The sequence below is a fragment of the Meriones unguiculatus genome, chromosome 2 (genome assembly GCF_030254825.1).
Source record: "Meriones unguiculatus strain TT.TT164.6M chromosome 2, Bangor_MerUng_6.1, whole genome shotgun sequence".
NCBI classification, from domain to species: domain Eukaryota; kingdom Metazoa; phylum Chordata; class Mammalia; order Rodentia; family Muridae; genus Meriones; species Meriones unguiculatus.
This window is the reverse complement of record NC_083350.1, coordinates 52091417-52100872: the sequence shown is the minus strand read 5'-3', so window position 1 is coordinate 52100872 and position 9456 is coordinate 52091417. Positions and strand designations below refer to the sequence as shown.

At 47.2% G+C, this 9456-nt stretch overlaps 1 non-coding gene across 1 annotated transcript; it reads right to left on the bottom strand.

Moving 5' to 3' along the window:
* Positions 1-3202: 3202 nt before the first annotated feature.
* Sting1 (stimulator of interferon response cGAMP interactor 1) lies at positions 3203-9214 on the bottom strand. Its single transcript, XR_009589839.1, has 3 exons — positions 8895-9214; positions 3748-3839; positions 3203-3333 (listed from the first exon to the last, which is right to left on the bottom strand). It is a non-coding gene; the product is annotated as a stimulator of interferon response cGAMP interactor 1 (transcript).
* Positions 9215-9456: the final 242 nt, after the last annotated feature.

The following is a 9456-nucleotide window of genomic DNA, read 5'->3' as shown; positions in this document are numbered from 1 at the left end:
CCAAAAGCAATGTTGGATGGTTCACAGCCACGAGCCCCGCCCCAGGGGATCTGACATCTTCTGGCCTCCATGGTCACCTGTACTCAGGTGCCCATATCTACAGACAGACACCTATGCGTATATAAGAAGAAAACAATAAATCTTTGGCGGCTCATGCTTTTAATCCCAGCACTTGAGAGGCAGAAATAAGTGAATCTCTTGAGTTTGAGGCCAGCCTGATCTACACCAAGAGTTCTGGGTTAACTAAGGTTACATAATGAGACCCTGTCTCAAAAATAACAATAAGATTAAAATTAAAAAATAAAATAAACAGGACTGGAGAGATGGCTCCGCAGTTAAGAGCACTGGCTGCTCTTCCGAGGACCTGGGTTCAGTTTCCAATGCCCATTCCGTGCCGCCTATCTATAATGCCAGTCCCGAGGGATCTGATGCCCTCTTCTGGCCTCCACAGGTACTAGGCACACACATTCTCAGACGAGCACCCACGCATTAAGATAAAATTTAATAAAAGAATATTAAAAATAAAAATAAAATATGAATAATAATGAGTTCACACAGCATATGAGTTCAAAGAGGGGAAGACACATTGAGGGAATCTAGCATGCAGTAAATATTTTTCAAGCCAGGTGGCAATGGCGCATGCCTTTAGTCCCAACGCTCAGAAGGCAGAGGCAGGCAGTTCTCTGTAAATTCGAGGTCAGCCTGTTCTACAGAGTGAGTTCCAGGATAGTCAGGACTACGCAGAGAAACCCTGTCTCAAAAAACTAATAGATAGATAGATAGATAGATAGATAGATAGATAGATGATTCATAAGCATTCATCAGGGCTGGAGGGATGACTCTGCAGTTAAGAGCACCTGCTGCTTTTCTAGAAGACCCAGGTTCATGGTAGCTAACCATCTGTTACTCCACTTACAGGGGATCTAATACCTTTTTGGCCTCTGTAGGCACTAGGCGTTCATGTGGTGCACAGATATACATGCAGGCAAAACACCTACATAAGTAAATAAAAAAAATATTCATGGAAAGCCAGGTGTGGTGGCACATGTCTGTAATCCCGGTATTTAAGAGTCAGGAGGATCACAAATTCAAGGCCAGCTTGGTTTACATATGAGTTCCAGGCCAGCTAGGATTACCTAGTGAGTTCCTTTCTCAAAAGACAATAGGAAGAGAATCATACAAGGAACGTAGTGGCATACACCTGTAATCCTAAGCTTCTAGACCATGAAGGCAGGGGGAGTCTGAGGATTGCCTGCTTGAAAACACAATTCGCACAAGCACACATTCACAGACATTAGTTACAACAAATAAATACATCTTTATGAAAGAAAGGAAGAGGGCTGGAGTGGTGGCTCTGTGGTTAAGGACATTGGCTGTTCTTCCAGAGGACCCAGGTTCAATTCTCAGCACTCACATCGCAGACCACAACTGTCTGTAACCCCTGTTCCAGAGGATCTGACATCCTCACACAGACATACATACAGTCAAAACATCAATGTTCAGTAAGTAAAAATAAATATATCTTAAAAAAAGGAAGGAAGGAAGGAAGGAAGGAAGGAAGGAAGGAAGGAAGGAAGACCAGGTTGGGGAAATGGATCAGCAAGTAAAAGTACACTGTGGATTTAGTCCCCAGAACCCATGTCAAAGGCTGGAACGTGGCAGTGTGGATCTGAGAGGTCAGAGGCAAAGACAGGAGAACTGGCTATGCAGCAGCACAGCATGAAAGACCCGGCCTCCATGACTGACTCTCCGCACACACCCACACTCATACATACGCAAAATGCAAAGTTTAAAGGGAGGGAAGGAGAAGGCAAACATTCATAGACGATCTTGGGCAAAGCACGGGCAAGCGAGCTTTTAACATAATCTTACTATCAACCAAACGTAGCAATGGTATCCTTGGGCTGGTAAGGTAGCTCAGTGGTATAGTGCTTACTAGGTATGTGTAAGGCCCAGATTCAATCCTCAAGCCAACAAATCAATTAATTACAAAACAACAATAATAACCAGCCAAGTGTAGTGGCTCACGCCTGTAATTCCAGGACTTCGGAGGTGGATGTAGGAGGATCCGAAACTCAAGGTCATCCTCAAATACATAGCGTGTTTTAAAGCATCCCGGGTTTCTGAGCTCCTTTCTCAAAGATCATACTAAAACTCTGTAACGCCCTTCACATGGACAGGGATACTTTAGGAATTTAATTATACGGCAGACATGAAAATGCTTTGGGAAGCATAGAAAAAAAGTATAGCAAAAGCTGTGTGTCTTGCTCTCTACAGATGAAGATGCAGAAGGTGGCCTACCCGGCAGGATCAGCCGCAGGTACCCAATGTAGTATGACCAGGCCAGCCCATGGGCAACATTGAGGTTCTTTTCTTCACAGACTGCGGAGATTTCTGCTGGGGCCAGGCTCTGTAGACAGCAGGAAAGCCTGAGGGACTTTCAAGGGGACATCCAGAGCCCTTCTCTCGCAGAAAGCTTTCCCAACCTGCTGCCTGCTTGCTCTCACTGATGGGGTTGAAGCCGCCATCCCAAGCCTCCATAGCTCTACACCTAGATCTCCAACCTTTAAACTGGTCTCGATATCAGCCCTGAGCTCAGACAGGTCAACACTAGCCGCAGTCCCATCTTCCCACACCATCCACCTCTCCTGCGTCATACCTGGAGGCCCAGGAGGATGCTCAGGGACTGTGAAAGGCCCAGGAGGGCAAGCATCCAACTGAGAGGCAGGCCAGTAGTACTCGGGAGGAAGCAGTAGAAGTAGAAGGACAGTAGCAGCAGGGCCGCTCGGAGGAGGGGGCAGCCCAGACAGGCATGTATAGCCTTCCAGCAGCTGCCTTGGTACCTGCAGGAGACAGCCCAACCTCAGATCACAGCCCAACTCGGCCAACGACGTTCAGGGAAAGCCAAGCTTAGCAGCCAAGGGTATGATACTCATTGGGCACCCAGTCTCCATGGGGACTGCAGAGGGTTACCTGGAGTGGACATGGTACAGCTCTTCAGCGAAACAGCAGGCCTCTTTCAACAGTAGTCCAAGTTGCAGGGAGGCTAGGTGGAGAACCAGGTACTGCAGAATGTGACCTGGAGACTCCCCTAACACCCAAAGGGTCACCAGGCTGGCCACCAGGAAGACCAAGGCTGCCTGTTTGGAGCGGTGACCTCTGGGATGTGGGATTGATGGATGCAGGCTGGAGTATGGCATCTGTGGGCATCAAGAAATCCACAGCTGGGCTGGAGTGATGGCTCAGAGGTTAAGAATACTTGCTGTTCTTCCAAAGGTCCTGAGTTTAGTTCCCAGCAACCACATGGTGGCTCACAACCATCTATAGTAAGATCTGATGTACAGGTACAATGTTGTAAATAAATAAATCTTAAAAAAAAAAAAAAAAGAAATCCACAGCTATGCTCCTGGTCCTCTCTTGCCCTTTAGCGACTGAGGTCCTGGCTGGTCACTTCCTTGAGTCTCCAATCCTTTGTTGCCCAGCTGTTCCCACAGGCTGCTCTTGGACACCTCTAAGAGATGCCCTGGACACACAGCATCCCACAGCTCCTGTCTAGGACAGGTTTATTGTGAACAGAGCACATGCATGTGAGGCCCACCAAGCCCCGCCTTCCTCACTGGTGTGATGATGAAGGAAGAAAGCGAATCAAAGGCCTAGACCTAAAGTGGTCTATGCTGACCTGCCAGCCCAGGGTCAGCCCTCCCAACATGGAGTACCAGGGCAGTACTGTCCCCTTTGTAACCCTACCTTCTGCCTCCTAGACTGAGGTGTTCCTGGAACAGGAGAGACAACGAAGAGCCGTACAACAGCTACTGGCAAGCAGCCTCTTGATGTGTAGACTGAAAAATGAAACGGTAAAAGCCACTGCAGCTTCCTCAGTAAAACCACAGCGCCAGCCCCTTTGCCAGATCACAGTTTTGGGTACTCTGGGAGAAGTGTGTTTCCTGCCAAAGCACTCCCCCACCCCACCCTGCCAGCCTTGATAAATCAGGTCTGAGTATAGGAGTGGGAGTGAGACTTGAGAAATCCCCTCCATCGCCCTTTCCTAACCCCAAACTGAGGGTGTTCAGAAAATCAGTCACTCACCAGCAGTCACAGCCCTGAACTCTGGATTCCTCTAAAGCTCCCAGGATGTAACGCTCCAGTGAACACCTTGCAGGGTTCCACATAGGGCCAAAGGTGACACAGTCCCACAGGATTTCCACATGCCACAAAACCCTCTACTATTGATCCCTGGGACATTGGGAGGGGAGGGTTGAGGCGGGAGAGGTTCAGAGGGTAAGCAGCACACTTTACTTCCTGAAACTACTGTGCCCTGCACAAAGAATTTGGTGGAAGCAGCGTGGGAGAGGAGTGTGCTCTGTTCAGGGGAAAAGGCCACGCCTGTAATTTAAGAATGGCTCAGAATGGCCAAGGGGGCGGGTTCTAGCACTAAATAAATAACGGGCTGACTTGGTGGAGACAGCCAAGGGCTTTGAATCCTGAGTCCTGTTTCACTCAGTCCTTCCAGAACCTCCTAGGAAGGTGGCTCTAATTCTCTCCTAGTTTTGTTTGTTTGGTTGGTTTGTTCTTACAATTACAGGTGTTTATTTTTTGTGGAGAGAAGGAAGGGCATGGGACAACTTGTGCAACTCTCCTTTTACCCTGTGGACACCTGGGATCCAACACAGAACCTCACGCTTAGCAGTGAGCATCTCCTCCCTGCTAGCCATCTGGTCAGCTCTTTCTCCTTGTTTTACAGCAGGGTGACCTGAGCCCAGAGAAGCACAACAACTTCCCCCCAGTGAGTGAGACCTTGAAGCCTGACGAGTTTCTCAGAAGCCAGTTGGCTCTGTGCCTTATTTTAGAAGAAGGTGGAAGATGCCAGGGCCGTGGGTCGTGGAGTTTCCCTGGCACAGGTAGGAACTGGCGGCTGCTGCCCCTGGGCAGGAGTAGTTCATTCCCTCCCAGACAAGAAAGTCGTCACCTGAACCCCTCCCATATCAGAAGCCGGCACAGGAAAAGATCAACATTCAGAGACACCCATTAACTTCCAGGAATACTTTGGCTTTCTGGAAAGTCTCTGGGACTTTTTAAAACAATTTTCTTAAACTGCAGGGGAACGCCTTACACTTTCTCTTCCTCATAGTCGGCACACATAAAGTGCTGAGTGAGTAGAGACAGCACGAGAAAGATGATGTCTCCTTGCAGGAGGAATCTGGATGATTTTTATCCTGTTTTCCCTTGCTTCACTACACGGAAAGAAAATTATGTATATGATATACACAGTATACATTTGAACAGAAGGATGGGTGCAATGGCATGCGCCTGTAATCTCGGCACAGGGAAGACTGAGGTGGGAGGATTGTGCTGAGTTTCAGGAAAGCCTGGTCTATACAGTGAGCAATAATAACAAAGTGTTCAGTAAAGAGGGGCTGGGAGGGGGCCCTGGCTGCTCTTCTAGACGATCTAAGTTAGATTCCCAGCACGGTGGTTCACAACTACCCCCGACTCCGTTTTCAGGGTATCTGATGCCTCTTCTGGTTTCTTCCAGTACCAGGCATGTAAGTGGTATAGGCATACACACAGGCAAAACATCATACACACTAAATGAGTAAGTAACTATGCCTGCTGTTTGTTTGGTTTGTAATACCCAGTTAGAGGAAAACCTCTTGACATTGCACTGCTTTCTACTTGCTTTGCCCCCTTCAGTCACCCACCACTCGGGGAAATGGAGTAAATGCACGCCATCCAAGGTACTGGGTAAGGTCCCTTAGGAACGTTAAGATGTGCCTGGCAGTCAGGAGCAGCGAATGATGGAGACCAAGGAAACAAAGAAGCCAGCAGATCTTGGGGAATGGATTGTGGCTACAAGCTGGTTTGGTCTGATTTCAGCAAAAGTTCCTGTGCAGCGGGCAAGAGAAATACAGTTGCTGAGGGGCAAGCCGCCACGGCCTGGTCCTTTACACATCCTCCAGGAGCTCCTGCACAGGTTTACTTTTGTTTTGCTTTGCTCTGTTTTGTTTTAAGGCAGGATCTCAGGTAGCCCAGGCTGCCTTCCAACTCACTATGTAGCCCTGGATGTCCCTGAACTCCTGATCCTCCTGCCCCTACCTCCCAAGTGCTGGGATCACAGATGTGTGCCACTATGCCACTGTTGCATGTATGTTATCCATGCATCCCATGCAGTGCATCCTCCTAGAGACTATGCTATGCAGGAGCAGGTCTACAGCTGAATCTACTAGGCCAGGCCTTGAACTGGCATCAACAACCGAGCAGGGCAAATGGGCGTAACTATCTAAATAAGTGTTTAACTTACACACATGATGAGGGATGACAAAGATGTGCTTGGCTTGCTGCTCTGGTGGGCAACCAGAATACTCAAGTTCAGACTTCACTGCAAATGTGGTGTTTAAGACAAGTTTGGAAGAACTATGAGAGAGATGGGGCCAGCAGGTGTAAACCATTCTGAAAGGAGAGGTATAAGCCTTGGGGTTGGCCAGTGGAGGAGGGAGATGTCAAAGAGAACACGCCGGAGACTATACACTCTCCAAGGCTGCTGTAATTAAATTCGGTGACTTAAAACAACATAAATTTATTCTCTCAGCCGGGAGGTGGTGGTTCATTCCTTTGGTCCCAGCACTCAATCAGAGGCAGGCAGACCTGGTCTACAGAGTGAGTTCCTGGACAATCAGGGCTACACACAGAAACACAGTTTCAAACAAACAAGCAAACAAACAAATAAACAAACACTATAAATGTATTCTCTCAAAAGCTTGGTGGCCAGAAGCCGGGGACCAAGGTGTCTGAGGACTCAAAGAGATTCTCCTTGCTTCCTTCACCTCTGCAGGCCTAAGTACCCCTTGGTTGGCCAAGAACTGTCGTCACCTGCTGCGCTCTGCGGATCTACCTTCACCTGGTGTTTCTTTTTCTAAGGACCTGGCCAGACTGGATTAGGGAGCCCACCCAATGAGCTTTTTCTGCCTCAGTTATATTCAAAGTTGTCCCAAAACTGTCCCACGGATAGGCTGCATGGTCTAAATGAGGCTTCCTTGCCAGTTTCATCCCCTTTGTAAGGTGGACTAAGTGGGGACTTAGCCCAACCATGACGGACAAAGACAAGTCATTTCAGGGGCGATTAGGATTAGAGAAGGCCAGTAGGGGGAGCATCTGTCGTTTAACCTTGGTGGATTTCTAAGAAGAAAAGAGCAGTGGAGACATACGCTTCTGTCTCTTGTCCCAGCCAGGTATGGTGGTTACACTCCTGTAACTCCGGCACTTGGAAATCGGTGGAAGCAGAAAGCTCAAGGTCATTCTTGGCTAACTAGTGAGTTTTTTTAGGATAGCCAGGAGTTAAAAAGAACCTGTCTCAGGGGCTGGAGAGATGGCTCAGCAGTTAAGAGCACTGACTTCTCTTCCAAAGGACCAGGGTTCAGATCACAGCACCCACATGGCCTCTCACAATTGCCTATAACTCCAAGCATTGGACACCCTTACAGATATACATACAGGCAAAACATCGATGTGCATAAAATAAAAGTAAATAAATTAAAAAAAAAAAAAAGAGCGTGTCTCAACAGTCCAAAATAAATAAATAAACACATGCCTCCTGTCTTCGGCCACATAACGCCCTACCAACAAGAGAGTTAATACAGAATGAGGTCCTTTGACCTTGGGCCAGAACTACAAATTGAAATAAAGCTGCTCCCTTTGTAACTTATCCAGTTTGTACTGTGCTTTTAGCAACAGAAGACAGACACAGACGTGATGCTGGAGGACAGGGCTTCAGCACATTGGGGATACAACCGAATCCCTGATCTGACCGGTGACGTAAGAGGCCGGGAGAGCTGACCAAACCTTGAGGCCTAAGATGTAAGAAATATTGTGTGAGAGGGCTTGCATGAGACTGTCCTCAACAGAGACAGACCAACTTTACAGACAGACGAGGAATCTGTATTTGTCTGAGCCTGACTCTCATCAGCCAAGGAGAAGGCCAAAGGCCATGAGGAAGTTAGCTTCAAGTTCCTGTCTGCGTACAGGCTGCTACTTTCAAGCTTGGCTAAGAGTTTTTGTAGTTGCTTTTCTGTTCAGACACCCAGAAGTGCTGGCCTGAACAGGTCTTGTTTCTATTTCCAGGCCAGTTTTTCCAACTTCTCTGATACTCATCATTGATGTTCTTGGAAGAGAGAGAGCCTCATTTACACATTCGTCCTGACAAAGCATGAATGTGTTCTGTGGGCTCTGGCTTCTCAGAGGTACTCTGGCTCATGTACTCTCAGCATCTCTTAGTCCTTGTAGGATACCAACACTGGGGAAGTTTTTAATATCAGTGACCCTAGCGGACCTGTGATCCACTCTGACTTCTGTCTCTTTTAGCTTCGTGACCTTTGCCAGGTCTGATCATGTATGCTACGATTTTAACATTTAGAAGGTCAAGGCTGGAAGACAGTGAGACTAGTCTACAAAACATAATTAAGTAGCATAAATTATACTTGATCTTAGCCATAAGACCAATTTCTGAAAGCAGCGGAAATCACATTTGTGGTTTGATTCGGTCATCACCACTGTTCATAATTTTTTTCATCACCCCAAATAAAAACGCTTTACCCACTGAGTAACATTTTCTATTTTTCTTTGTCTCAGCTCCTGCTGATCTCTAAAGTATCCTTCAACCTCTAACTTCTGCCTTTTCTAGGTTTTCTTTTCAGACCATGTGATGTTTTAATTTTTTGAGTTATCATTCAAGGTACTGGGTTTTGTAACAGGCCCCTAGACCTTAGCACAGCTGACTCCATGATGGAAGTACCATTCAGGCCACAAAATTCAGCACACAGACAGCACCACCTGCCAAAATGAGAACAAAGACCTAATCCATCCAAGCCCATAGTTCTAGAAAAATCTCTCAAAGTACTAACCTTGCTTCTTCTTGGCTTCTGCAGTTCCACTTCTAGCTCACTGTTCCTGTTAACTGAAGAATGTCAACTCAGGAAGTGGTTTATGTGCTTGAAAGCTTACCCTGAGAAGGGCTCAAGGCTACATTGCCATCCGGAACACCCGGTATAGTTGCTGGCTAGCTAATAAAGGCTTTCTATTGGCTTATGCCAGTGTCTGACTGGCCTTCTCTGGCGGGTAACCTACAACAGGTTTCCTTATGGCATTGTTTAACAAAGTGTGTATGGCAGATTTTCTGCCTCCTCATTTCCCCACTCCCTCTCTCCTCCTACCCTTTCCTGTAGCTGCCCCTCGGTCTTCTCTTTGCTTTCACTTCGCACTTCCCAAGGCTATTTTTGCCTTTCTCCCCACTTCCCCAATACCTCTAACCCCTCTTGGTCTCCTTTCTAGATTTTAAAGAATGATTTGACCCACATTTACGTGAATTTATATAATGCATGTAATACATTACAAGCCATGATCTGAAGTTCAAGGTCAGTCAATGGTTACAAGTCCAGAAAAGCCTGGACTACAGGAGCTTCTGTC